Source organism: Macaca nemestrina, chromosome 3 (assembly GCF_043159975.1).
Source record: "Macaca nemestrina isolate mMacNem1 chromosome 3, mMacNem.hap1, whole genome shotgun sequence".
Taxonomy (NCBI): domain Eukaryota; kingdom Metazoa; phylum Chordata; class Mammalia; order Primates; family Cercopithecidae; genus Macaca; species Macaca nemestrina.
In genome coordinates this window covers 84260350-84287903 of record NC_092127.1, presented here as the reverse complement: position 1 = coordinate 84287903, position 27554 = coordinate 84260350, and the positions used below count along the sequence as shown (strand labels likewise).

Below are 27554 nucleotides of genomic sequence, written 5' to 3'. Positions count from 1 at the left end.
CCTGTCAGGGCATGGGGGCAAGGGGAGGGATAGCATTAGGAGAAATACCTAATGTGGATGACGGGCTGATGGGTGCAGAAAACCACCATGGCATATGTATACGTATGTAACATACCTGCACATTCTGCACCTGTATCCCAGAGCTTAAATGATCATCATCATCATCATCATCATCATCATCATCATCATCATCATCATATCATTTCTCTCTGGATTCTCTTTGAAGGATGGATTGGAGAAGTAAAAAGAATGGAAATAGGAAAACCAGATCGAAGGTTATCAATGCAGTTGACATAAGTGATGATTGTGTCTTGGACTGCAGTTTATGTGAAGGGAAAATGAAAGATCAGAATATGTTGTAGAAGTGAAGTCAACAGGGTTCGCTTCCTTATATTGACTTACAATGGTCTCCACATAATCTTAGCCACTGACCTTGTTTGGTTCTTGGAGGATATACAGAATAGATTTAATCCCTTCAGATTTTAAAAAGCAGGACACATGACCTCTCTTAAATATCCCTATTTCCATACTAACAAGCCCTACTTCCCTCCAACTATCTTCTGATATCTTTTTAACATTGCTGAATATCCTGGATACCTCCCATTGATTATCTTCTTTTTTGGCAACGTCTCTTTTAAAATGTGGTGCCCAGAACTGAATGAAGCACTTCAGGCATTCCCTGACAACTTTGGAGTCCAGTGGGGCGATTTCCTTCCAGAGTGTACTTCATTTCTTTTAATACAGCCTAGTGCATATGCATTGCATGCTTAACAAAGGAAGGTAGTGGTAGGACAATATAGTTTGAAGAGTCAAAACCAGGATTACCACCTGACTATTACTGGAGAATATTTATGAAAGTAGATTTTTTTTTTTTTTGAAAAGGGAAGTAGAGCTATGGAGAGGATGATTTTCTTGGCAACTGACAATCTTTAGAAAAGGTGCTAAATTAATAGTTAAATAAAAGTGCTGCTAAAAAGTTCTGCTGGGGTTGGAGGTGAGGTGAGGAGAGCAGATGGGGAAGCAGGACAAGAGAGCGAGCGAGCAAAGCAAGGTTAATAATGAGAGATGTTTCTGAGGAATGAGGTGAGTGAAGTGGAAAGTGCAGGTGAACATAAAACAATTATTTCAAGTTGAAAACAATGGTAAACATGATTTTTGCAGTAAAGTTATCTGGGTTCTTTAAGCACCTTAATTGGTTTGACTCCGTGTTTTGCATCAGTCGCAAATAATGCTTCGTGAACCAAATTTTAATCAATCACTACAAAGGAGATGTCTTAAATATATTTTAACTAATTTGTTTTCTTATCAGTTATTTCTATTCCATGGTTCCACAGGACATGGAATAGTCCTTATTGTTAATAGACACTAAGTCTATAAACTCTGAAGCAGTCTAAGGATGTGAGAACTTGTGGCATATTAAAACTGTCTCCTAAATGCCAGATCTGATTTTTTATCTTTGTTATATTTCATTTTTATTACTCCATGCATAATATTGCCTTATTGTGTGAATGAGCATCTGACATTAGGGGAAGACCACAAGACGGTGAAGAGGGACATTTTGAGAGGAAATTAACTCAGTCCCTAAGAGAAAATGTGCCATATTCAATGAATGAAAATGTATCATTCTATTTATCCTCATTCAGGAAAGAGGGCATTATACACACAGTACTTTTCTCAATAACACAATGAAATCATAAAAGTTAATGTTTAACACTAATCTTTCTAAAAATTTGTGCTGAAAATGTTGAGTTGGGGTAGACGTAAATAGGAAGGTCCCAAATAAAGCTTCCCAAACAGTCTTTTTGAGACAAAATAATTCCTCAATATTCATAATCTAGAATACAGTAGAATACAGTCCAGGAACCAAAATAAGTATACCATTTAATAAGAAGTAAAATAGCAACAATATCTCATTTTTAATGATTTCTAGAACTTGTGAGAATTTTATAGAAATTAATTCATTCATCTTTACAGCTTTCTGAAGAGTTAGTTGAAATAAAAAGGAATAATTTACAAAAACACTGGCATCTATTAAAATCTTACTGTGTGCTAACCTTTATGTTCAGTGGATTATCCTTATGCCTTAGAAAACACCTCAATTCATTTTTGCCAACTGACACAGACAGTATTTCAAGACATTTATATCACACAATCATTATATAAATTCCTTAATGAGGTACCCAAGAACTACACTTCATTGTACTGCCTGAGTAACCTATAACATCTATGTGTTAAATTCTGCAGCTTCATCATACTATGTCAACTCAATGTCTATAAGGAGATTTTAGGTTTGACTAATACCGTAAATATGTTTGAGGAAAAAATGTGATTATTAATATATAAGGAATAAACATTAGATTCAGTGTAAATATTCTAAATACTTTTGGCAAAACTTTACCCCAAAGGTTAAGGCCACTGTTTTGTAGATTGGAAACTAGTTGAGGTTTACAAAACAAAGGATAAGCATCAGTTTACTAAGAACTGTTAATTTTTAACCTGGAATGGGATAATTTTTATTGAATCTTTCATAAACTAACTGGAGGTGGTTTAGAAGTTGCAGACAACACTAAGTTCTTCCAGTTAGTGAAGAGGTAAACGGATGAGAGTACAACATAGCAAGATAACCTGAGACTATGAGTTGGTATAAAAGTGGTAGCCAGGCTCCTCATGGAGAAAGTGCAAAGCAACACATTTAGCTATCAGTTATATTGCTTAAAAAGACTAGACCTGAGTATCTTTTGGTAGTATTTATTTAAGACATCGGAGCAATTGTTTCTATAGCCAAAAAGACTTTAAAAAAAAAGTCAAAGTGCAAACATTACTTTGCCTTTTTATAAGTAAGACTTTCCATTTGCTGCCATGGTATATAATAAGGCAATAACTAATTAATATTCTACTGAAAACAGAGTCAGTGTGTCATTTTGAAGCAGAATATGTTGTTTCCAGTCCTGGCTCAAGTGCTTATTATTTTATTCAATAAGTCATTCATTTAGTCATTCATTCAGAGCAAGATTTATTAAGTATTTATTATGTATCAGACACTCTGCTGGGTACAGGCAAGTATGTGTAGATGATAAAATTACATTCTCTCTCCTGAAAGAGCTAATACTTTAATAGGGGAGATATACAAAATAGCAAACAATGACAATACATTGTCATTAAATACAAGTTTATGGAGCAAACATAATACGTAAGAGACAAAACTATTTCAGATGAGGGTAGAAGATGTTTTGTAAGTAGTTCAGTGTGGCCAAAGTGTGACGTACAAGAAGAATGGAAGAATGGCAATAAAACTGAGATATAGGAGGAAGAGCTGGTTTATGAACAACCTACTAGTCTAGGCTAAGGTGTTGGTTCATTTGTTTGTTTTAATATAGCTAAGGCAATGAAAAGTCATAGTGAAATTTAAGGAGAGGTGGGCAATGGCAATTGTTAAATTTATATTTCCAAAAGGGTAGTTCAATATGGTTATGGAAACTAAACTGGATTATATTCAAGTTTGGAGAGAAAGGAAAAATTGGAATACTACTGAAGAAGTTTGGATAAGAAATAAGAAGGACTTTTTAGGAAGATAAAGAGAAAAATAGCAGGACTTGATGACCTATTAGGATAGGAGATATGTAAGGGAGGAACCAGGGATAAACCCCAGGTTTCTGGGTTGGGCAACTGGGTATATTATGAAAATAATACTGACCAAGGTAGGAACAGTAGGTGTGTGTTAAAATTTGGGACCTATTGATTTTGAAGATACTCAATGTCCTCCAATAAAGGAAATGTGCACAAAATGTTTGCACAAAACAAAATTTTAGACATAAAAGTAGATATTTATGCTATAGACACCGATTTTGAAATTATCAAATTGGATAGTTGAAGCCAAAAGTTTGAATGAGATTTAAAAATGTTGTCTAGTAATGGAACCTTGAGCATCTTCAACACCATTCCAGCAATAGCACTATTCATAGATACAAATGTGTGTGTGTATATATTTATATTTTAAATTTAATTTTAAATAAATATAAATTTATTTTATATTTAATAAAAATAAAATTTAATAAATATAATTTTATTTATATATTTAAATTTATTTTAAATTCCACATTGAACATTTATTCAAAATGTGTCCTTGGATTATAATGGAATTAAAGAAGTAACTGATAACAAGAAGATATCTAGAAAATTATCAAGTATTTGGAATTTAAACAATACACTTCTAAGCAACCAATGAGTCAAAGCTAAAATTTCAAGGGAAATTAGGAAATATTTTGAATTGACTGAAAATGAAAATACAACATAGCAAAACTTGCAGGAGGCAGCTAAAGAAATACAGGAAAATGTACAGTATGAAATACTATATTAGAAAAGTATAAAGGTCTCAAATCAATAATCGAAGTTTCCGTGTTAAGAAACGAGAAAAAGAAGAGCATAGTGAATACAAATTAAGCAGAATGAAGTAAATAATAAAGAGCATAAAGCAATAAAGTTAGAAACAAAAATACAAAAAAATCAATGAAAACAAAAACCAGTGCTTTGAAAAATCAACAAAACTGACAAATTCTAACCAGTCTGACAAAGAAAAAAAGAGAGAGATAAAATGCAAATTACAAATATCAGGAATAAAAGGGATGATATCACTACATATCCCACAAACTGTAAAATAAAATCAGATACTAGAAATAACGGCATATTTTAAATTCAAAAAATAGATTTCATGGACCAAATTCTTGATACACAAACTATCAGAACTGACTCAAGAAGAAATAGATAATCTATAACTATTGAATTGAGATCATAGCTTAAAATCTTTCAAAAAAATGAAGACCCAGAAGAATTCTACTATACATTTAAGATGAAAAAAAAGGATTACATTCTGCATAATGTCTTTCAGAAAATAGAAGGTAACAACTCACAAGGCATTCTATGAGGCAAGTATTACCCCAATTTCAAAACCACAGAAAGACTTTGCAGAAAAAGAAAACTATAGACCAACCAACATCTCATATGAACACAGACTCAAAAATTATCAACAAAAATATCAGAAAATTAAATCCAACAATATATAAAAATAATAATATATCACAATCAAGTGGGTTCTTCTTTCCAGGGATGCAAGCCTGGTTCAATATTGAAAAACCAAACAATATAATTCTCCACATTAAGAGATAGGGAAAACCATATGATCACTTTAATACACACAGAAAACATTTTTGATAAATTTCAATATGCATATGTGATTTTAAAAATCCCCAGCAATCTAGTAATAGAGAGAACTTCCTTAATCTGTAAAAGGCCATCTTTAAAAAACAAAACAAAAAACCAATTAACATAATATAGAATTATGAAAAACTTAATATATTCACCTAAAGATCTGGGATAACATAAGAATGTCCTTCTCATAATTCCTTTTCTATATCTTACTAAAAGACATACAGCTTAGAATAGATGAAATAAAATTGTCTCTGTTTAGAGATTTTTATTTGTTTGTTTGTTTGTTTGAGATGGAGTCTCGCTCTGTTGCACAGGCTGGAGTGCAGTGGAGCGATTTTGGCTCACTGCAACCTCTGCCAACCAGGTTCAGGTGATTCTCCTGCCTCAGCGTCCTGAGTAGCTGGGACTACAGGCGTGTGCCACCACACATGGCTAATTTTTGTATTTTTAGTAGAGACAGAGTGTCACTAAGCTGGCCAGGCTGGTCTCGAACTTCTGACCTCAAGTGATCTGCCTGTCTCAGCCCCCCAAAGTGCTGGGATTACAGGAGTTAGCCACCACTCACTGTTTTCTATATGCTTGCAATTAATTCAAAAATTTTCAAAATACCTTTAACAATAGCACCTGAAATGAAATATTTTGATATAAATCTAAAAGCACAATATCAAAGTCTATATGCTAAAAATTACAAAACACTGATGAAAGAAATATCAAATCTATATAAATGGGGAGATATACTGTGTTCATGTGCTAGAAGAGTGAATACTACTAACATGTTAATTCTCTCCAATTTAATCCACAGATTAACATAAAGCAACTGAACATTCCAGCAGACCTTTTGTAGATACCAACAAATTGATTCTAAAGGAACTAGAATAGCCAAACAATTCTGAAAAATAAGAACAAAACCGGAGAAATCACACTACCTGATTTTAGGACTTACTATAAAACTACATTAATCAAGACAGTGTGATACTGATGAAAGATAGATATATAGATAGGTGAAACAGAATAGAGCCCAGAAATAAGCCCTTGCACATAGTCAATTGATGTGTAACAAATATATAAAAACAATTTAATGGGAAACGTTAGTCTTTTCAACAAATGGTGTTAAAATAATTGGATATATGTAGGCAATCTATTCCTCAATCTATTCTGTGCAAAAATTAGCACAGAATACATCATTGACCTCAAAACTATAAAACTTCTAGAAGAAAATATAGGAGAAAATCTGCATGACCCTGTGCTTGATGAGATTTTAGAGACATCACCAAAAACACAATCTGTAAAAGAAAATATAAATAAACTGAATTCTATCAAAATTAAAATCTTCTCTGCTAAATACACTGATCCAAGAGTAAAAAGACTGGAGGTAAATATTTGAAAATCACATTTCTGACAAAGATCTTGTATCTAGATTATAAAACAAATTCTCTAAACACAGCAGAAATAAAACAAACAACCCAATAAAACAAATTGCTGAAAGATCTGAAGAGGCACTTTACCAAACAGCGTATATGAATAGCTTATAAATACATGAAGAGACGGTTAATAAATAAACTGCAAATTAAAACTATGTGCTACAACCCACATCTATTAGAAGGAGGGCGGTTGGAGGAAAATGGCACTACCAAGTCTCGACAAAGATGCAGAATAACTGAAACCCTCATACATTGCTGGTGGGAATTGAAAATGGTACAGTCTCTTTGGAAGACAGTTTAGAGGTTTCATATAAAGTCAAACATATATGTACAATATGACTCCGCAATCTCACTTCTGCTTATTGACTAAAAAGAATTGGAAACTTCATGCAAAAATCTCTATATAGATATTTATAGCAGCTTTCTCATAATCATATGCATGCCCTTTAAATGGTAAGTTTATACACAAAATGTGATACATACATACAATATAAAAAGAAACAAGGCCGGGCATGGTGGCTCATGCCTCTAATGCCAGCTCTTTAGGAGGCCAAAACAGGCAGATCACCTGAGGTCAGGAGTTTGAGACCAGCCTGGCCAACATGGTGAAACCCCGTGTCTACTAAAAATACGAAATTAGCTGGTTGTGGCAGCAACCCAGCTACTCAGGAGACTGAGGCAGGAGAATCGCTTCCACCCAGGAGGTGGAGGTTGCAGAGAGCTGAGCCGAGGCTGAGACTCTGTCTCAAAAAAAAAAAAAAAAAAAAAAAAAGAAAAAAAAAAAAAAGAAAGAAAAAAGAAAGAAAGAAAAGAAAAAATTTTCTGCATGGCTGAATCTTAAATGTATTTTACTAAGTGAAAGAAACCAGACCCCAAAGACTACACATAACTTGAGTACATTTATATGGTACTCTGGAAAAAGCAAAAACAGATACATAGAAAATAGATTAATTGGAAAGATCAGTACTGCATTTTGACTACAAAGGGACAGCACAAGAAAATTTTGGGGATGACGGAACTCTTCTGTAAGAAAATGTGGTGATAGATATCTGACTCTATGTCTTTGCCAAAAACTCTAAAAGTGTACACCAAAAAGAGTGAGATTTACCATACATAAATTTAAGAAATGAACCAAAATGTCAGAGAAACTCAAGGAATGCAAACTATAAGGATGAATCTAACTGTATTAAATGTAAATTACATAACCACACTGAAGGAAGTCAGGAAGAAAGTAGTTGACTTCAGTAACCTTCGGCAAAATACTTTCATACTATAAGGCTGAAGAAGAAAGATCTGTACAAAAACTAAACTGTAGTTGATAAATGTACCTTTCCTAAGTATATCATTTAGCATTCATAAAATTACATGTATATTAGGCTTGAACAAATAAGCAAATATATTATAGATCATGATAACTAGATTGCTTACTGTCAAAGAAAGAAGTTACAAAGAAAGAAAGAAGGTTGGTGTGAATACTGGGTTGCTAGAGTCAAAGTTATCAGTATGGTCTCATGGATTTTGTTTTAGATAGATTACATAGAACAATGTTATAGAGATGATAGATGTCAGAGATTTGTGTTCATGTCTGGGTATGTATACATAGGTATATTTCCTAGCTCTTTTCACTGAAAGGAATTCAACACAGGGATATCTCCATGCAATGAGCAAAATTGTTGTCTAGATCTCTGGGCATCTAAATACCATTCTCCAGTAAAAGCAATCAGGGTTCTTTGAAGAAGTAGTTGATTTCAAGGCTGGAAAAATACAGGAGCAACCTGAAGCATCCTGTACTAGAAAGTAAAGAGGCATGCAATAAAACAAGTTGTTTAAGGTTGAGGGTATCACTTCCCATTGACTTCTTATCACTAAAATCAGGAAAACTTGAGCAACAAAATAAATGATGATGGTATTATACTGTAACTGAGAAAATAAATATCCATGAGTTGATACCATGATAAAAATAAGTGAATAAAGAAATCAGATAAAAAGAATGATACTTCCTTATAGAAAAATTTCAATTAATAAATGAAGGGAATGAGGAAAACAGAAAATCACAATTGGGACAGCATGGTAATAATTGATACAAGCAAGATCCACCTGTGGATGCTAAAATTAGCAGTGAAAATTTAAACAGAGGAAAAATATTTATAGATTCTCAAAGTCTGTTCCTCCAAATATTTATTAATTACAAATGGTAAAACAATTAGTTTACAATGTGGTAAAGCACATATACCACTTTAGCTAACTGATCAAAATTATCATCGTATGTATCCATATAACATCATTTAGTCTCTTATTTGACACCCTGAGAAGGCATGAAGCTCCTGTGGCATTCTTCCCCAAAATGCATAACCTTGATCTAATTATGAAAACACATCAGAACTTGGAACCAACCCAAATGCCCATCAATGATAGACAGAATAAAGAAAATGTGGCACATATACACCATGGAATACTATGCAGCCATAAAGAAGAATGAGTTTATATCCTTTGTCCATACATTGAAACAATCGAAAAAAGGCAAAGGAAAAAAAATCACAGAAAAATGAGAATTAGAAACCACAAAGTAAGATGGTAGAAACAAGTTTAAATATCAGCAATCAAAAATGGATAAATGAACTGGACTCCCTTTCAAAGAAGACAAGAATTCTCAGCTCAGGGAATAAATCCAGTCTTATGCTGTTTTCAAAGTGGCAAACCTAAAATACAAGCTGTTAAAAGGCTAAAAGTAAAAAGATGCAGAGATATACTGAGCAACTACCAATCAAAACAAAGCTAGGGTATCTGTTTAATTTTATGCCAAAAAACTCATAGAGATAAAAAAGATAGTGGGGCAGGCCGGGCGCGGTGGCTCAAGCCTGTAATCCCAGCACTTTGGGAGGCCGAGACGGGAGGATCACGAGGTCAGGAGTTCGAGACCATCCTGGCTAACACGGTGAAACCCCGTCTCTACTAAAAAATACAAAAAACTAGCCGGGCGAGGTGGCGGGCGCCTGTAGTCCCGGCTACTCGGGAGGCTGAGGCAGGAGAATGGCGTAAAAACCCGGGAGGCAGAGCTTGCAGTGAGCTGAGATCCGGCCACTGCACTCCAGCCTGGGCGACACAGCGAGACTTCGTCTCAAAAAAAAAAAAAAAAAAAAAGGGAGTGGGAATCACAAATTAATGATAAGGCTCAATATGGAAGATCTAGGTATTCAAAACTTGTAGCAACTTGTAAAATAGCTTAACATTAACCAAAAAAAAAAAAAAAAAAAAAAAAGAAAGAAAGAAAGAAAAGCCACACTAGAGTTACAGAGAGAAATAGATATCCCAGCATTGTTTCAACACACCTTTTTATATTATTCTTAGGTAAAGGAGACCAAAAAAAAAAAAAAAAAAAAAGAATGATGACAATAAAAAGGTGGTGAGAATACTAGCTTGATTTAGAGGAAATACATAGATCCTTGGATCTGACAAATAGAAACTTCACAATGTTCTCAGGCACACATGAACCATCTTTAAAACGGGTGAGGGGCAAACACTAGGTAATTCTCTACTAATTTCAAAGAATAGATATCATCCAGATTGTATACTCTGACTATGATGAAATTGCTACAAAACAAAAACAAAAGATATATTTTAAATCATATACTTTAAAGTTTTTTTAAAAAAAACATTATTCAAAACTCATTAATAAAGAAGATATCTGAAATAAGATACTGAAATAGGAATTTTGAACTGAACACTAATAAAATCACTTCATATTAAAACTTTGCAACACAATACAAGTAAGTCTTTGAGGGAAATTTTTGTCTTAAATGTTTTACATGCAAGAAGCTATAAACAAATTGCAAACCAAAAAAAGCAAACAAACAAAAACAAACAAACCAACTCTTTTTTTTTGTTTGAGACAGAGTCTCGCTTAGTCGCCCAGGCTGGAGTGCAATGGCGCGATCTCGGCTCACTGCAAGCTCCACCTCCCGGGTTCACGCCATTCTCCTGCCTCAGCCTCCCGAGTTGCTGGGACTACAGGCGCCCGCCGCCTCGCCCGGCTAATTTTTTGCATTTTTAGTAGAGACGGGGTTTCACCGTGTTAGCCAGGATGGTCTCGATCTCCTGACCTCGTGATCCGCCCGCCTCGGCCTCCCAAAGTGCTGGGATTACAGGCGTGAGCCACCGCGCCCGGCCACAAACCAACTATTTTTAAAAGTTAGTAACAACAGACTACATCCAGATCAATGAGGAGGAGACACAGGTAGTGAGAGAGAAAAAAGAAGTCTCAAAAAAGAAAAATTTGGCCATTATTTTTATTTTTTGAAAAAAAAAAAGTTGAGTATAGAATTTTGGAAGCATAGATTTATAAACAAAGGCTGACGACAGCTTGGTTGTAGAGATGGGAACCTCTGAGAGAGGGAAGCCCTCACTTGTAGCTCTTTAGGACTGAGAAAATAATCAACCGCCGCCATGGAAGGGCACAAGAGAAAGGTACACGTTCTTAAGCGAGATTCAGGCCTCAGCCCAGTAGGTAAGAAGGTGAAAGGAGCTTTCTGTGAAGAAACTGAGGGTGTGGGAAGCTTTGTTTACCATGATACAGAGGTCCCAGAAGAAGGAAAGAAAAGAGTTGGAAGGGAGTAAAGAAGTGGGAAAGCGAGTCTGGGAAAAACTGCATGATATTACTAGTATTAATAGTACTAGAATGAGCGCACATGAGAGGAACAGACATGAGGCTTTCTTATGGACTTTGGTTAAGAAAAAGAAAATGTGAGGAACAAGGTGTTTTATGTCCCTAAAACTCTGAAGGAAACCTAGGAGGAATGGTGTATTAATGCTCCCGCAGGCTAAAGAACCTGACATACTATAACCTTGTTGATTTTTAGCAAAATGTAGCCCTTGGCCAAAGTTCCAACAGAACACTGTTACAAAATAATTAAGAACTTTCTGAAGTCCTTCTGGCAAAAAGCAGCAAATCACAGGACTCTGGTGACTCTTAGAATCAACTAAGAACTGATTTGGTCACATGTCAGTGGAAATCCACCCCTGTTCAGGTGACAGTTTTACTGGTTTCCAGGACATTTTCCTGGTATGAATCGCTGGCAAGAGCGGATTTTGGCCTCAGTTGATGGAGGCAGTTCAGTTTGTTTCAAAACTTAACAGTTGTGTGACCTAGTCTGAAATATTTAAAATTTCTTAGTTTTTACCCCTTTATATTTAAAATTATAAAATGGACACAGGGTCCTTGCGATGACTGCTGATAACATAGAATAGTGCCTAGCCTTGAAGGTGCCTGCTACATAGGAGGTAGTTCATAAATTGTAACTCATCATTAGTATTAACACCTGTTGCAGATTATCACTTATCCACAAGTTACAAGCATGCTTAAGTGCTTTAAAAATCACTAGTCCTTTAGCACACAAGTACATGACAACCACTACCCCTTAGCTAGAGTCTACCAGATCAAGGATTTCACTTGCTTTACTGCATCCTGTTGATCAGGTCCAGCTTCCACTTCAAAGTTACCTCACGTCCACATTGATACTGCCGCCATCTCTCCCAAGGGATGCGGGGAGGGACAGTGGGACAGTCAGCAGCCTTTTATGCTGCCCTTTATATGCTTGCTCTAATTCTTTTATGCTCTGCTCTGCTTGCATCTCTTTTATCCAGCTCTTGATTCATTCATTTATCAAACATTTATTGAGTGCTCATGTACTAGGTTGGACACTAGGGATACAAAGTTGACAAAGGCATAGTCATGTCCGTAAGAATATCACAGTCCAGTGGGAGAAGGAGATGTGAGCAGATAACTGCAGTACAATTAGGTAAGTGCTAATGGAAGGTTTCCATGGCACTTTCGGGAGCAACTAACACTTCTGGGGCAGACAGAGAAAGTCTCACAGAGGTATCTGAGCAACTTTTAGAAAGGTGGGTAAGGGGATTACCAATCCAGGAGATGAAGGTGAGGATAGGGAAGGAAAAGAGAAAGAGAAGAAAACTACCAGAGACTGAAGCACTGAGCAGAAACAGGGTGGTTGGGTTCCAGTAGAGAAAAGCATGGGCATTTAACTTCACTGCAGGATTTTAGGGGGAGGTTTAAGAAAAAAAAAAAATTAAATTCAGGAAAAAAAATGAAATAATATTTCTCGAGGATATTTTGCTTAAATTAGAAGAAAAACATTCCATAAGATTGCCCAAGAACATACAGGTTCATCATAATTCCCACTGGAAAATTGAAATGTTTTAGATTCATGTCATACTTTATAGAAATGCAGTGGTGAACAAAAATTATCAAGGTATCTTTAGGCATCATTTGGGAAAGGTTTAGTTTAGCTTGCATAAAACATATTTTTATTCTTTTTCTGCCTTCTTTGGTGCAATATGTAGACTGCACTAGACTCTCTCATGAGTGTCATTGTAGTGAAAAGAAAAAAGATGATCATGGCAACCCGATGTCCCCCATTTACATCTGCAATGCCTTTACATTTCTTTTAGCTTTTGAAAAAAAAAATTAAAAGTTTAAAAGACTTTTACCACCTCTTTTGCCCCCATCAAAAAGAAACATAGCAAAGTAGGTCCCACCCAATGAGAAACAACAAAAACACAACTTTCTCCCTTTCACATTCATTCACAAGACCACTGGGTTACACAGGAGTTGCTGGGAAAAGCTTCTCTCAAGAGTTATTGAGCAGAAACTTCCATAGTATGGTGCCCTGAAAGGTAACCATACTATAAAATAAAACAGAGAAAAATGTCCTAAGACTGATAAGGAGCAGGAAGAATATGTTAATTGTGGTGAAAAATGACCCAAAACATAACTTTTGACTAATTTTTCAGGTTTCTTCCTTGTCCCCAGATCCTCTCCCTAGCTCTTACAACGAATACCCAGTTCCTGTGGGTTTGTATCATCTCTTTATTCCTGAAGAAACAGATCTGGAAGAAGGCAGAAATTCTGTAAGCCCAAAAATTCTTCAGGGTTCCTGGTAGGTTGATATTATATTCCAGACCAAGAAAATAAGAAAAGAAAGGCAGGATAAATTTTGTATTATTTTCTCACAAATATTTACAGGTCAAACACCCTAATCCTTAGCTACCGCTTAGGGCTATCATGTGTCAGCAGGGTTAGCTTGGATTTGTTTCATCTTGGTTAGAAAGCTGGTGTCAGCAGTTCTACGGAATATTAGAAATGTGCTTGTTTCCCAGATATAAAGACTATACACACATGGTGTCTTTTTGTCCTGTGGAGTTTTATTCTAACATTTACATTGAGAGAAAGATGGACCCTATTTAGATTCTAAATCATTAGTACAAGAAGATGTTTTAGAGATCATCTAATGAATGAGACCACTCATTTTTATGTGGAAATTGAAGCACTTTAACTTGGTATCTAATATTGTGGGACAGTAAACAGTTTAATTTTAACATGTGTAAGCTACAAGAGTTTCAGTATCTTTAAGAAGAAGAGGAGGGGATATTTTAATTACTGTAAAGCAACTCATAATCATAAAACAAATATTTTCATACTGTTTTGTATATAACACTAAAGTCTTTTTATCTCCATCAGCCTCAACCATGTGGTACCATTTTGCATGCAGACCACTCAGGCTGAGGAGCATTAAATTTAATTTGTGCTAAAGTTGAAGGTGGAAAAGCGTGAAATTAACTTGATGCATTTTTATGGCATTTTCTGTCTCCTAGCTTCTCTGAGCCTTTCCAATCCAGAATGATTTGATTGGCTGTGTCAAGATCTCCTCATCCCTGGAACTTCCCTCTACTCTCTGTTCAGTGAAACTCTGAGGTCTGTGTATGTGTAGCCCATTCTTCCTTACCTCACGGGCGACCCAGCTGAAGAAAACGCTGATTTATTTGGCTTGGTATTCACTTTGGCCAAGCTTCAGTCTGTGCTCAAGGTTCACTCTTCTTGGTGATTCATCCCTTTCAGGAATATGTGTGTGAACAGCAAAAGATGAGTCAACTCATTCAAGAAATCATTCAGCATGGTCCAAATAGCTTGCAAAGATTTCAAGAGAAAGCTAAACATTTTATAAGGCTATACGGTAAATAGTAACTTTCCAGCAATCAGTTGCTAGTATAACACCTACAAACTTTCAAGGTTTTTACAGATATGCCTCAATCTCTGGGAATAAAGCTGAGATATTCCATATTGTATTCATCAAGGAAGCACTTCTACACAGTTTTAAAAAACCCATAGAGCAAGAGCTGATTGAAGGCACTTATGTTTAGAAAGAGAGAGACAGATGGAAATGAGACTGTGGGTTGCCTACTGTAGATTTCATTTAGTGACCATTTGTTAAGTGTTATAAAAAAATGTCTATACCAGGAAATGTAAGCACTCCTATCCTATTATTGTATGTCTAGGAAGACATTGCTATCAATTCTGTTCATCTTCTGATATGATCATTCAAATAGTATTATTTAAATAACATGGTTGCACAGAGATTTTGGAGTTTTGTGTGGATAGATTTGCAATGGGGTGTATTTGCAATATTGAAGAGGATGATAAAAACAAAAATGAAATGCATGAATACCACAAATTGAGAATTTTACCTTATTACATTAGTATTTAAAAGGTAATGGTAAATGAATATTTTGTGCGTGTTTACAGAAGTAACCATATAGTAATTTTGTAAAGGTACCTATTTAAAATTTATTGTGCTCATGACCATGTGTCTTTTCCAGTACTGGCAAGTTTGCCTTTAAAGAAACTCTTTTACCCCACTAAACAATATTTTTTTTTTCAGGAAAACATGTTTTTTACCCTAAATAGGACTTGCACTCCACTTGCCAATACCCAACACAAACCAAATCTTCTTCATTAATTGATTCTGTCTGCTATACAGGGACATTTCCACAGGTGTTGGGCTCTAGCGGTGCAAGTGTTATGCGACATCATGCATTCATATCTGATACATGTAAACAAATAAGTTTATATGGGCTTATGCCTGGATTCTACCAAACTTATAAATAAAGGCCTTCCTGTTTCTAAAAGGACTGTAGAAAAAAAAAATCAAATGATTCTGTCTCGTGGCAAGGCCTTTCAAAGAAAGATTAAAGGACCTCATAATAAACCTATAATTTGGGAGAATAAGATCAGTACCTTTCCATTAATATTGGAAATATTGAGAACACCAATAACATGGAGAGAAAAAGTAGAAATAAGAGAATATTTATGTGTTGAGAAAGAAAGGGTAGACTTATTTGTCCTTTAAAAGAATAGTTTAATAAGAAACTTACAAGATAAGATTTTTTTTTTATCCTCGTTGAACAAATGAGAAAACTGAGGATCTGCAAAATAGTTATACAAGTAGAATGTAGCAGAAATAAGATGGAACCCAGTTCTAACAATCTTCAGAACTTAATCCTTGTAAGCTTAAGGAAAGTATCTCAGAAAGGGTGACATCTATGTTAAAGTTTGATGAAAGAATTAAAGGCTCATTTATGAACACCTAGGTAAACATTGGAGAAAAAGCATTCTAGACAGAGGGTGAGTAATTACAATTATAGCTATAGTTTATAGCATTTACTCTGTTAGACACCTAATGTACAAGGTACATAACTATTAAATAAACACATATTGAACCTCCCAACAATCTAACAAAGTAAGTAACATTACTTTCCTGTGAAAGAAGACAAAATGAAGGCCAGGTAAGGTTTCAGTAATCCACTATAGTTATGACATATCAGAGCCTGACTTGAAGCCAAGTCTGAAGGATCCCCAAAGTCTGTGCCCTGTCTAAATTCTTAGGGTCACTAGCATAGCAGGATCAGAGGTGATGGGAGGAAAACTGGTAGAATTGAGGCTGTTGAGTAGAACAGAGTCCAGGTCACAAAAAGCTGTGATAACAAAGCTAGGGTGTTTATGACTTATTCTTGACTAATGAGAAGTATTTGAAAGATATTAAATGAAGACATGACATGATCATATTTGTGTTTTAAGGTCATTCCGGGTAAGGGATAAATTGGAGAGACTCACTCAAATTATGAGGCAGAGACCTGTTAGTAGACAATTTAAATCACCCAAAGCAATAAATGCTATTTAGTTAAGTAGCCATGGAACTGGCATAGACAAGGAGGGTTCTAAATGTACTGAAGAGGTAAAATGACAAGGTAGGGAGACCAGCAGATTTTCTTGCCAAGAAAGAACTCTATAGTGATTCCAGGTCTCTGATTTGGTTAGTGGAAAAATCAAAGACAATAATGGAGATTAAAGATATACAGTAGTCATTAGGAAGTAAATAAATAATATCTAACAAAGATCTAATTATCAGCCTAGGTTCAAAATTCATGAAAAAGTTTTGTTGCAGTGAAGATTAGAATAAATTTGGAGAACATATGAGAAAGCAAATTGAATTGAAATCACAATATAGGGCCTGGCACAGTGGCTCACGCCTGTAATCCCAGCACTTTGGAAGGCCAAGGAGGGCAGATCACCTGAGGTCAGGAGTTCAAGACCAGCCTAGCCAACATGGTGAAACCTCATCTCTATTAAAAATACAAAAATGTTGCCAGGCGTGGTGGTGGGCACCTGTAATCCCAGCTACTTAGGAGGCTGAAAAGGAAGATTGCTTGAATCTGTGAGGCGGAGGTTGCAGTCAGCCAAGATTGCGTCACTGCCCTCCAGCATGGGTGACAGAGACTCCATCTAAAAAAAAAAAAAAAAAGAAAAGAAATTACAATATAGGTGATTTTTTGTATTTACAGGCATTTTATTTGTTTTTATGTTTAATTTTGTCTACTTCACATCCCTAAAGCATACATTTCTTCACAGCAAGGATTTTATATTCTTGTTACCACTCAAATCTCAGCACATAGAATAGTCCCCAGCATAGACTAAGAACTCAGTAAATATGTGTGGGATGGATGACTGTGCATTGCATATGCTTGAGATCCTGACTAGAGGAATCCTCATAGTTTATGCAGCATCTTCAGCCAAGTGTTAATGTGCTGTTTGTTTCCTGTCCTGACGAATGAAATCGGGTTTATTTCTGACATTCTGACAAATAAGAAATGTAATAACAAAACTCTCTGAACTCTGGTGCTACTTCTTCCTTCAAATAATGAGTACCAAATAAATTTTCACATTAGGTACTCTTCAAACTCCCTAGAAAAATCAGTAATACAAAGTCATGACACTAAGGTTAGATTATTGATTCATCAATTAATATTCTTTTAACTTTTCTGACAAGAGATGGTCTCTTCAAGGCCACTTATAACCACCTAATCTCTACTCCTTTTCCTAATCTTTATTCTCCTTGTTGTTTCATTTAACCTTCAAGAACATCCTGCATAGCCAGGGAGCCAAACCCTCCAATTCAATCTGCTCTAATGGAGTCAAGCTGAAGGTAAAGACAAGATCAGAAGCAGCGAGCCTAATCTGCCTATATGGGAGCAAAGTCAGCAAACAGGAACCAGCTCAGAGACCAAGAAAACCAAACAAGTTTGTTAAACCACATCAGAACACCAGACAGAGAAAAAGAAGTTGGTTCCAAGATGAGAAATACAAGAGAGAAGCAGATTGTGGAAGGAAAGAGAGGATGTTCCATGTTCATATTCACCTGATTGTACTTAGAGCCTCACCCCTCCTTTTACTCAGGTCCAACTCAGCAGGGACCTTCTGGAAAAGCTTTTTGTTCTGTGCACTTCCTTTCTCTGGCTTTCTTTGTCTCTAGATTTTCCTTGTTCTGTGCCTGATCTGTCATAATACTCCGAGGTTTTATTCTGATCCCTCTGCATTCCCCCCTGAAAATTATTTTCTTACAATTTCAGATATCCTATAATACTAATTATGGCTAAGTGCCTCTTTGTTTCTATGTGGATCTTTTCTTGAATCCTTGTTTCATATCATTAACTGCATACAACATATCTCTACTTCAAAATGATATTGCAATTTCAAACCCAACTGTATGAAAATATTTTTATTGGTATTTTAAAAACACGTTTCCATTGATAATACCAATATCTGAGTACTCCTCACCTTGTGTTCAGATTACTGCAATGTATTCCTATCAGGTAATTCTTCCTTCAATCTTCTGTACCTCAAATCCAACTTATTAATATATTCAAATTTAAAAGAATTAAATTCCATTTGTAGCATATTATTCCTCTGATTGAAAGGAAAAAATTCTTATTTTTTTGTTACAATAAAATTTCTTAACTTAAAATCAGTTGAGATCTCTTGCTGTGTTTGAGGTTACAAAAGTGCTTAACTAGAGACTGTAACAACACTATTCAGCCAACAACAGGGGTTATTTTTAGAATCCTACTTACCATTAGAAGTTAAATTTGAACCTGGTCTTGCAGGTTACTATGAGGACATATTTGTCAATGTCGGAGAATGCAACATATTATATTTAACAGTTTGTTTTCCTAGTTTGTTATTTTATGTATGTAGGTATAATATGCAATTGTATTCCTGCCCCGCCCTTGAAAATCTAGTGGATGAGCCTAGAAAGAAACCTGAGTAATCTGATAAGACATGAATAGAGACAAAAGCTTCAGCAATTGTGGTGGCAACAGCCACAATGGAGTCTATGAGGTAAAGTTTGAAGATCTATCAATAAATTTAAGTTAGAAGATTGAGGAATAAAGTCTATATTCATTAACCCATCATTACTAACCCTTCATACAGTTCATCAAACATTCTTTGCTCATGCTTTTAAGATGGAATACCATGCTCTGCCTCCCCTTTCCCACTTCACCCTACCTGCACATCACATACCCTGACTGCTTTGGATCTTTCTGCAAATCCCAAGTACTCAACCTTCTATAAACTCCTACTCCCTATATGTTTCTCCTAACTCCTAAGGCACATTTTTGTCTATCTCAGTCATTTGGAAGTTAACATTCCCAATTTTATTTGGCCTTTTAAGTTTCTTAATGTTATAAACACCATATACAATAGCTCTTCTAGATTGTGATCTTGTTGAGTTAAAGTACCATGGCTTACTGATCTCTCTTAGTGAAGAGGGAATGTCCCCAACATGTTAAATACCCAGATGAAGTGAGTTAAAGTTATGTTCCCAATGTTTGTTTCTTATGAGTGTTACCTGAAAAAGGATTTAGCATTAAAATAAGTTTGGGTGGTTTTTACAAAGTTAAGCATGTTTCTTTACTTCAATGCTTATCAGAGCCTTTAATATACTATTAAATATGCTTAATATCTAAAAATGAGTAATAATGAAGAGTTGATCATATTTATTGACCTTTTATTTCAAGAATATCTTACACAGCTAGTGTTACATAATAGATACTTTTGAAAATCCTGGCTTAAAAGCTAGTCCTCAATCAACTATCTACATATATATTATTTGTATAGAGTATATAATTCCAAATTTTCATATGTATTCAAAAGGCTAGTTTTACCTTGACATCCCCACTCCAACTCTGGAAAATTGTTCAGATTCTACAAAACTCCTATCTGATACACACATTTCCTGCTCACTCAGTTTTTAGAGATAAAAATTCAGGTCTCTTTTACAAAGTATAGTGATGGACTGATCTCCACGTCCATTGATAAAAGATCCAGAGTGAACAGCTTTATATCAAAACATAAAATATTAAGATTCCAGTTATTAACTGGAATGTGTTAAGGAGGCAGATGAGAGATAGAATCTTTGGCTCTGAAGAGCATCTGACTTTTCATGGCTAAAAATGGTTTTGTCATCTGTGAGGTGGACCTTATCAGGCTTTCTTAGGTTGTAAGCATCCTGTGGACAGACACAACAGCTTTCTTAGTTTTACAAAGTATCTTAAGAGAACATCATCTAAAAATATTGATAGCAACAGTGAACAGAATGCTTTTTGTTCCCTCCTTCACAGAGATGCTGTGAAAATTAATGACAGGCAGTCTGATAAGTTTCTTGAGTTCCTTTGGGTAAGATCATATAAAATATAAAGTACTTGCATATAATAATGTTTTTGTCTACGTCTGTAAGCATTTGTAAATTATACGACCTTAAAGTACATGGTCAGTGAAGCACTAACTTCTTTGAGAGGCAGACAGATAAAGTTTATGATTGGAATGTGCGTCTGAACATGAAGAAGCTACTTAGACTGGGTCCAGTGGGTCATTGACTTAGTAGTTCTGCTTTTCATTATTTACAGATATCAAAGTAATCTAAATTTTGGCATATCACTTCAGGGTCAACAATAAGGAGGATGGCCAGTCCCAGAAACACTCCCATTATTATCTTAGCTGACCTGCAAGTAACTACATTGAGAAAAACTCTATCTAATTTGTGATAATGCCATGGAATTAAGGTTTCCATTAGTACTCTCAGACATTGTGGAGTATTTTCCTCAAATACTGTCACCTTCATTTTATCTAATTGAATTTCTCACTTTTGAAGCCAGAGTTTCTTTTATCAATACTGTTATTAGCATTTGCATTCCTATTTTTAACTCTCATTTCAAGGCATGCCTTGAAAACATTTTGTTGAAAGCAGTTATTTGCCATGTTTAGTGTGTTGCAGTTTGGCAAAATTGAACAAATACCTCTACTGCATTAGTAACATAAGAACAAAAATGTATTTTATCACTTTGAGTATGTAAACACTCAGAGAACAGAAAATCAAATAATAGAAAGAAGAGGAGACATAGTCTAATGGACTCAGCAGAGAATTAGGAGCCAAAAATATCTCAGCTCTAACCTTGGCTCCGATACAGGGTTCTATGTCCTTGGGTCTGTTCTTTTCTCTTTATGGAAAAGAAGAACTGAAAAAAAAGTACTTCATTGTGGTAGAAATGGGGAATGGTAGTTGGAAGAATCACAGACATCTCAGTATGATTTAAAGCAAGATTTTTACCTTAACTGTAACAATGTTATATTCCTATCAATTTCTGTCACAAATTTGACACTCTGTTCATGCTGCCATAATTCTATTTGTTTTCTCTCTATATCCTTTGAACTTGAATGCTTTCCAGGTATAAATAAGTCACTGGAAAGACCTAATTAAACAGCCTTATCCTTTATTCTTGTTATGACAATGGTATGCAGTTATATATTCTTTAAGGAGACAACCAGTTCAGGCAACAGATTATATATGCCTTGTGGTGTCAAGTTTTTCTTAGGGTTTGACCAGGTTGAATATATTCTATTACACACAATCCCCATCTGTGATGTTTGGACAGAAAATAGAACACATAGTACCTCACCAGAATCTTGTATAAACTTGTTATTTTAATTAGCTAGAGACCATTTGTGTGCGGGCTTACACATCACCTCATGAAAAACAATTATCTCCTCATGTCAGCAAAACAATTCCAAAACGCAACTTGAAGGCAGGAACCGCGTGCTGCTCCTCTGTATTTCCAGCATCTAACAAAGTTTTGCTAAAAAGAGTGGCCAAATAAGTGTTTATTAAATTGACCTGCATAAGATTAAGTTTCTCTGCCTAACTGTATAATTAATAATACTTATCAGAGCACCAGTAAAGGGAAAACTAATGGGTAAAAACAAGAATGAAGCTCCCTTGAGGTTCATTTTCACAGATGCACCTGGTGCTACCTTAGCCACCGCCTCCTCCTCCCTCTCAGCACACATGGGCACAGAGTGGACGGCAGTGAGGACTCTGCTATCAAGGAACCCTTCTCCAGATGCAGTATCTTGGTGTTCTTGACAAACTGCAGTGCAGTACATGTCTCCTCTTCTGTCTCCACTTCTCCTATGGGCCTAACTAAATTAGGAAGTATCTCCTCTTCCCGCAAAAATGGGCTTCTCAAAATTTCTCTGTGCAGTAGTAGCAAATGTCCCTCAACTACTTCAATCTTTCTTTACCTTGCAAGTTCACACTACCAACCCTCCACTGTCCCCAAGCTAAATGGACAGATTGCTGCCTCCCCCAGAGTCTTCCTGTAGCCAGTTAGACCCTTTCTGTTGGAAGGCTTCCTCTGCAATGGAAAAGATACAATTTGAGTAAATCACTACAGTTACTGCCCTAAAAGTATCCTTTTATTTGGGTTTTTGCATAAAGACACCACCATATCTTTGGAAGATAAAATATGTACATACTTCCAAATTAAATTCCTTTTAAAATTCATGAGGTTCTTGGGGTTCTATATATAAACTGGAACTATTAGGGAATAGACTTTCTTCCCAGAATATTCCTTTGTTGGACCTCTTTCCTTCCCTGTCTCACTCAAATGAGACAAAGGCAAAATGTTACTGTCTCCCAAGGAGCTTGGTTTTACCAAATGTGCAAGTGGAAAGCCCCACACAAAGCTTCCTTTCCCAGACAGAAAGGGAAGTACAACGTTATTAATACTTTTAACAGGAAGTAAATCTGTTTGGGGACTTAACTGCTGTATACCAGCAATGAAAATATGGGGGTTCTAGAACAGGCCAGGCAATTTCTTAGTCTTTTGCCAAGCCAAAGTCTCTCAATATGCAGTAAGTTTAGAGGGACATGGGGATAAAATAAATCAGAGACTCCTACCTGTGCCAGATGGTAATAGATGGTAGATGGTAATCTGACGTAGTTAGAGATTTTCCCCCATCTAGTTATGCAGCTTGGTGTTGACTTCAGTGTTAATAAATTGAGGGTGGAAGAAACAAGAATAGACAGGAGCTCTAAGCTTACTGGGTAAAGGGGAACAGATTAAAAGAGACCCCATTTCCCTTTGAAAACTCTTGATATAATGGACTCCAACCATATATTCTCTGGAAGAGCTTTGACATTTCCCCTTTCTCCTCATACTTTGACAAGGGAATTCTTTTATTTTCTGCCTGCGCTCTTAGAAAGATGGCTATATAAGAAAGAAACAAATGGAATATATATGGCACACGCTTTTCACTTAGCTTGGGACAAGTGATTGATCGAATTTCTAAAAATGGGAATATGGGGTACTTTAGGTATAATTCCAACCTACTAACATGGTAATATAGATAGAAAAGTAAATATATGTAATAGCAACAGAGAGTAAACCTAAAATGCTCACTAACTATTAAGCATATATGGACCAACAGAGAGATCAAGAGCCCAAAGGAAGCAGAAATTCAAAACCATTGCTTTCATATCATCTATAACATTCAAAACACAAGGTTACATAAAACTAGAAGTATGATAAAAAAATTAGCAAATGACACTAATCACAGTATGATAGGCCGTTGAAATACTGTGTAAAGTTTCAACATCTTATTACAGGAAAAATATCAAAGAGTTGAAAGGTACAGAAATGACAACAAAATGATAAATGTATGTATGTTTATAACTGTGAAAAAATGTAGAAAAAAAATAGGTTTTTTTCATTAGAAAGGAAGAGATTAGAAGAGATAATTATTGAGGTGTCTAAAACTCTGATGTCTACTGAGAAAGGAGAGACAGGAAATGGCTTAAAAGCAAAAGAGAACATGAGCAGAAAGGAACAAAAGACTGCATTAAAGGGAATTCAGAAGCAATGTATTTGCAGAGTGTAATTACTATGGTCTGCAGAAAAGGCTACTGATATCAGATGGGCAATATTCAAACCCTGAGTGTATTTTTACAATGAGTCAGAGGAGGGTTTTGTTTGTTTGTTTTCGTTTGCTTTTTGTTTTGTTTTGTTTATGGCTGTGAGAGGTGGGAGTAGGGGGGACTCGGTGGGGAGGGTAGTGGGTCGGAGGTGGAAGAGGGGATACTCTATCAGGCACAGAACCTACATACAGGGATTGATTCATCAGGACGACATGGCTGCTTTCCTTCCTGAAACGCGAGCTGCTCTCGCTCATTAAGTTAACACACTGATCTGGCAGAGCCACATCCTGGAATCCTAAAAACATCAGCTTCCATCTAAACTTTTCATTTCTTATAAGCTTAATTTGGCTTAGTCAGCTTGATGGCAAGTTTGCAATATTATAAATATGCATATGGCCTGGTATCTGCCACCCATCTGATCCTGACTTAGTTGCCTATAGGAAAAAGCATAAGCCAGATAGGATGTGCCGGTGGGCAAAGCTCCAGGTTTGGAGTTCAGGTTCAGTCTTGATAAATATCAGATAATACTGACTGCTTATCTAAACTGCTCAGTCCCATAAAGCCTGTGACCTTTCTTCAATCACCTGACTAGGTCTCGTTCGCTCAGGGTAGAGGAGAAATTTTAAAAGCAATCTATACAAGCCACAGTTTTACCATAATTTTGCCTACTACTGTTATAAAATATTTTGACACTCAAATGTCTCATCATTCAGGGTCAAACCAATACTATGCTCTATGAAAATATATGCCCCTACATTACACTGTCCCCAAAAATTAAAGGCATAGAAATTCAGAAAATAGCCTTCCCACAGTGGGTGCTTGTGTCACATCAGTGCAGCCATAGGTTGGCAGTATCACAACAAAAAGTCTTTCTCCCCTCAAACTAATTCAACCCTCCTGCATCCACAAGATATTGCTTGGCTAATTTTCTTCGAAAATGTCAACCTCATTTTTCCTTCGACCTGTAAATGTTTTAAAATACCTCCCAAAAAAACTCCTCCTGTAGTAACAACTATATCCCATCCCTCTAAAAAACTTCTCTCTGTGGTAAAATAAATAAATAATTAATAAAATTTTTTAAAAATAAAAGGAACAGACTCACAGACTCTGCTTCTTCAAAGTCCCCAGCACTCATTTAGGCCCCAGCCTCTATTCAAGATTTAGTTTGAACATCATTTGTGGTGTACCTTCTCAATGCAATCCTCTCCATCCAACACTAGTCATGGCTAAGCATATTTTGGACTACATGCCCAAAGCATTTTGTAACAGTATCCATTAGAGTTTATATTACATGTGATCTCTGTATGGTTTGTGAGACTGCCTTTCCTATTCAATTCTGAACTTCATAAGGTCAGAAATGATGTCTTATCATTTTGGCCTCCCTTAGTAGAATGACTGGTACATAATAGACATTCAATAAATGTTTATCAAAATCAATAAAGTTGTATTAACTGTTCCCAATAAGGGTGGCTGCTGATGGTTAGGAAAGAGAGCCTACTGGTACTAAGGTCTCAATATTTGTACCCCTACATTCATATGTGGAAACAGTTCCAATGTGAAGATACTTGGACATGGGGCCTTTGGAAGATGCTCAAGTCAAGGGCAGAGTCCTCATGAATGCGATTACTGACTCTATAAGAGATCCCAAGGAAACTCTTTCCCTTTCTACCACATGAGGACATAGCAAGGTGCTGTCTATGAAGACAGAAGAAAGTCCTCACCAGACACCAAATCTGTTGGCAGCTCCAGCTTGGACTTCCCCACCTCCAGAACTGTGAAAAATATATCTCTGTTGTTTATAAGCTACCCAGTCTATGGTATCTTGTTATAGCATCCTGAAAGGACTAAGACACCAGGCGATTACTTTTACCATAAAAATCAAGAAGAAGGTGAGATTGGACAACGTTTTCTAAGGTAGTTAGGAAAATTACCATGAATTTAAGCCAGTAGAAAAAGTTTTTAATCCATACTCACCCTCCCCCACCAAAAAAAGTGCAAAAATTCAAGTTTTTGAGCAAATGCTTACTAACCAACCCCAGAAGGTATTTTAGAGGTGTCTAGATCTGAATTTTCTTAGAGAAGTTTAATAGTAGCAACACATGTGGTATATGGAGCATTTTTTCCTAAGTGTTTCCATCTTTATCTTGGCATATATTTTCACAAATCTAGCCAGCAGATATGAGAATATACTGAGATTTCATTTAGCAGATGAAGAAACCAAAGACTCAAGATGTTAGGCAATTTTCTCAGAATTATACAATGTGTCAACAACTGATTGGTATCCAGTCTCCTAAATCCACGCTGCACGTTCTAGCAACCTAAACTTGTCCTCTTTATAAAGGATTCTCCTTTCTCGTTTCATTTCTTTCTTTTATTAATGCATACATTCATTCATTAAACAAATATTTTATTAAGACCTATGATAAAAGAAAAAGACTCATCAATTTAGAGCTCAGAGGCTTGACCTTGAGTTCTTCTAACATGTACGTAAACATTCAAATGCAGCCAAATATAATGAAAAGAATACTTGGAAGATCTGGGCTAGATTCCACTCCACTGCTTTCTGGCTAAGTGATCTTGAGCAAGTCATTTCAATTCTCTGAACCACAATACCCTTTTTTACAAAACAGAAATGGAAGTGTTTATGTGGTTTACTTCATAAGGAGGTTTTGAGATGGAAAACCTGAAGCCACTTTGTAAAATGTAAAAGCTATATAGTGACACTGATAACATTTATTGAATGTTTACTATGTGCACAGTAATGCCATAGATATTTTATAGACACAGACTAATTTTAATCCTCACAATGATCCTGTGAGGTAGACACTATATTATTCATATTTACAGATGAGAAATTCAAGGAATGAAGGAGTTAGGTAACTTTTAGAAAATCAAACAAGTAATAAATGGAGCAAGGATTGAATCTAGACAGGGAAATGCCCAAGACCATCTCTAAACAATTTAATTATGCTGGCTTCCAAACGAAGACACCGAGCATTTTCATATTCTAGGGCCTTAGGATGTATTAACTCATGCAATAACTCTTTGTATGAATTATTCCACTCAATCCCCTCTACAACCTTCTAAGTGTGTCCAGAGGCAGTTAATAAAGATAACTAAGTTCCATGCTTGCTCCTCTATTCTTTCTGAACACAGCAGCTGGAGTGAGCCTTTGCTCAGAACCCACTAATGCTTCTCATTTCATTCAAAGTCGAATACAGTGTCTTTGCTATGGCCTAAAAGGTCCTGTACAGTCTAACTTTTTGTTGCTTGCCCTACCAGTCACCTTATTTCTCTTTTCAAGTCATACTGACCTCCTTACTGTTTCCGAAAAATGTCAGAAACATGTTTCTTCTCAAAGAATAACCTACCAGAGGTTCCTTCTTTTACTATTCAATATAAAAGAGAAACTACCCACCCCAACCCCAGCCAATTTCTAGCTGTTTCTGGGTTTATTTTTTTGTGGCACTTATTATCATTGGGATTT

General features: G+C 35.8%; 1 protein-coding gene and 1 long non-coding RNA gene across 2 annotated transcripts in view; one reads left to right on the top strand and one right to left on the bottom strand.

Moving 5' to 3' along the window:
- Positions 1–18658, top strand: part of LOC105486311 (uncharacterized) — a 237332-nt gene extending 218674 nt beyond the window's left edge. Inside the window, exon 6 of the transcript XR_011621127.1 lies at positions 17894–18658. The gene's annotated coding sequence lies outside the window, so the exon portion shown is untranslated. The remainder of the gene's footprint in view (positions 1–17893) is intronic.
- LOC105486313 (uncharacterized) overlaps positions 1–27554 on the bottom strand; it is a 384056-nt gene that overhangs the window by 212508 nt on the left and 143994 nt on the right. The gene's annotated exons all lie outside the window — the stretch shown is intronic.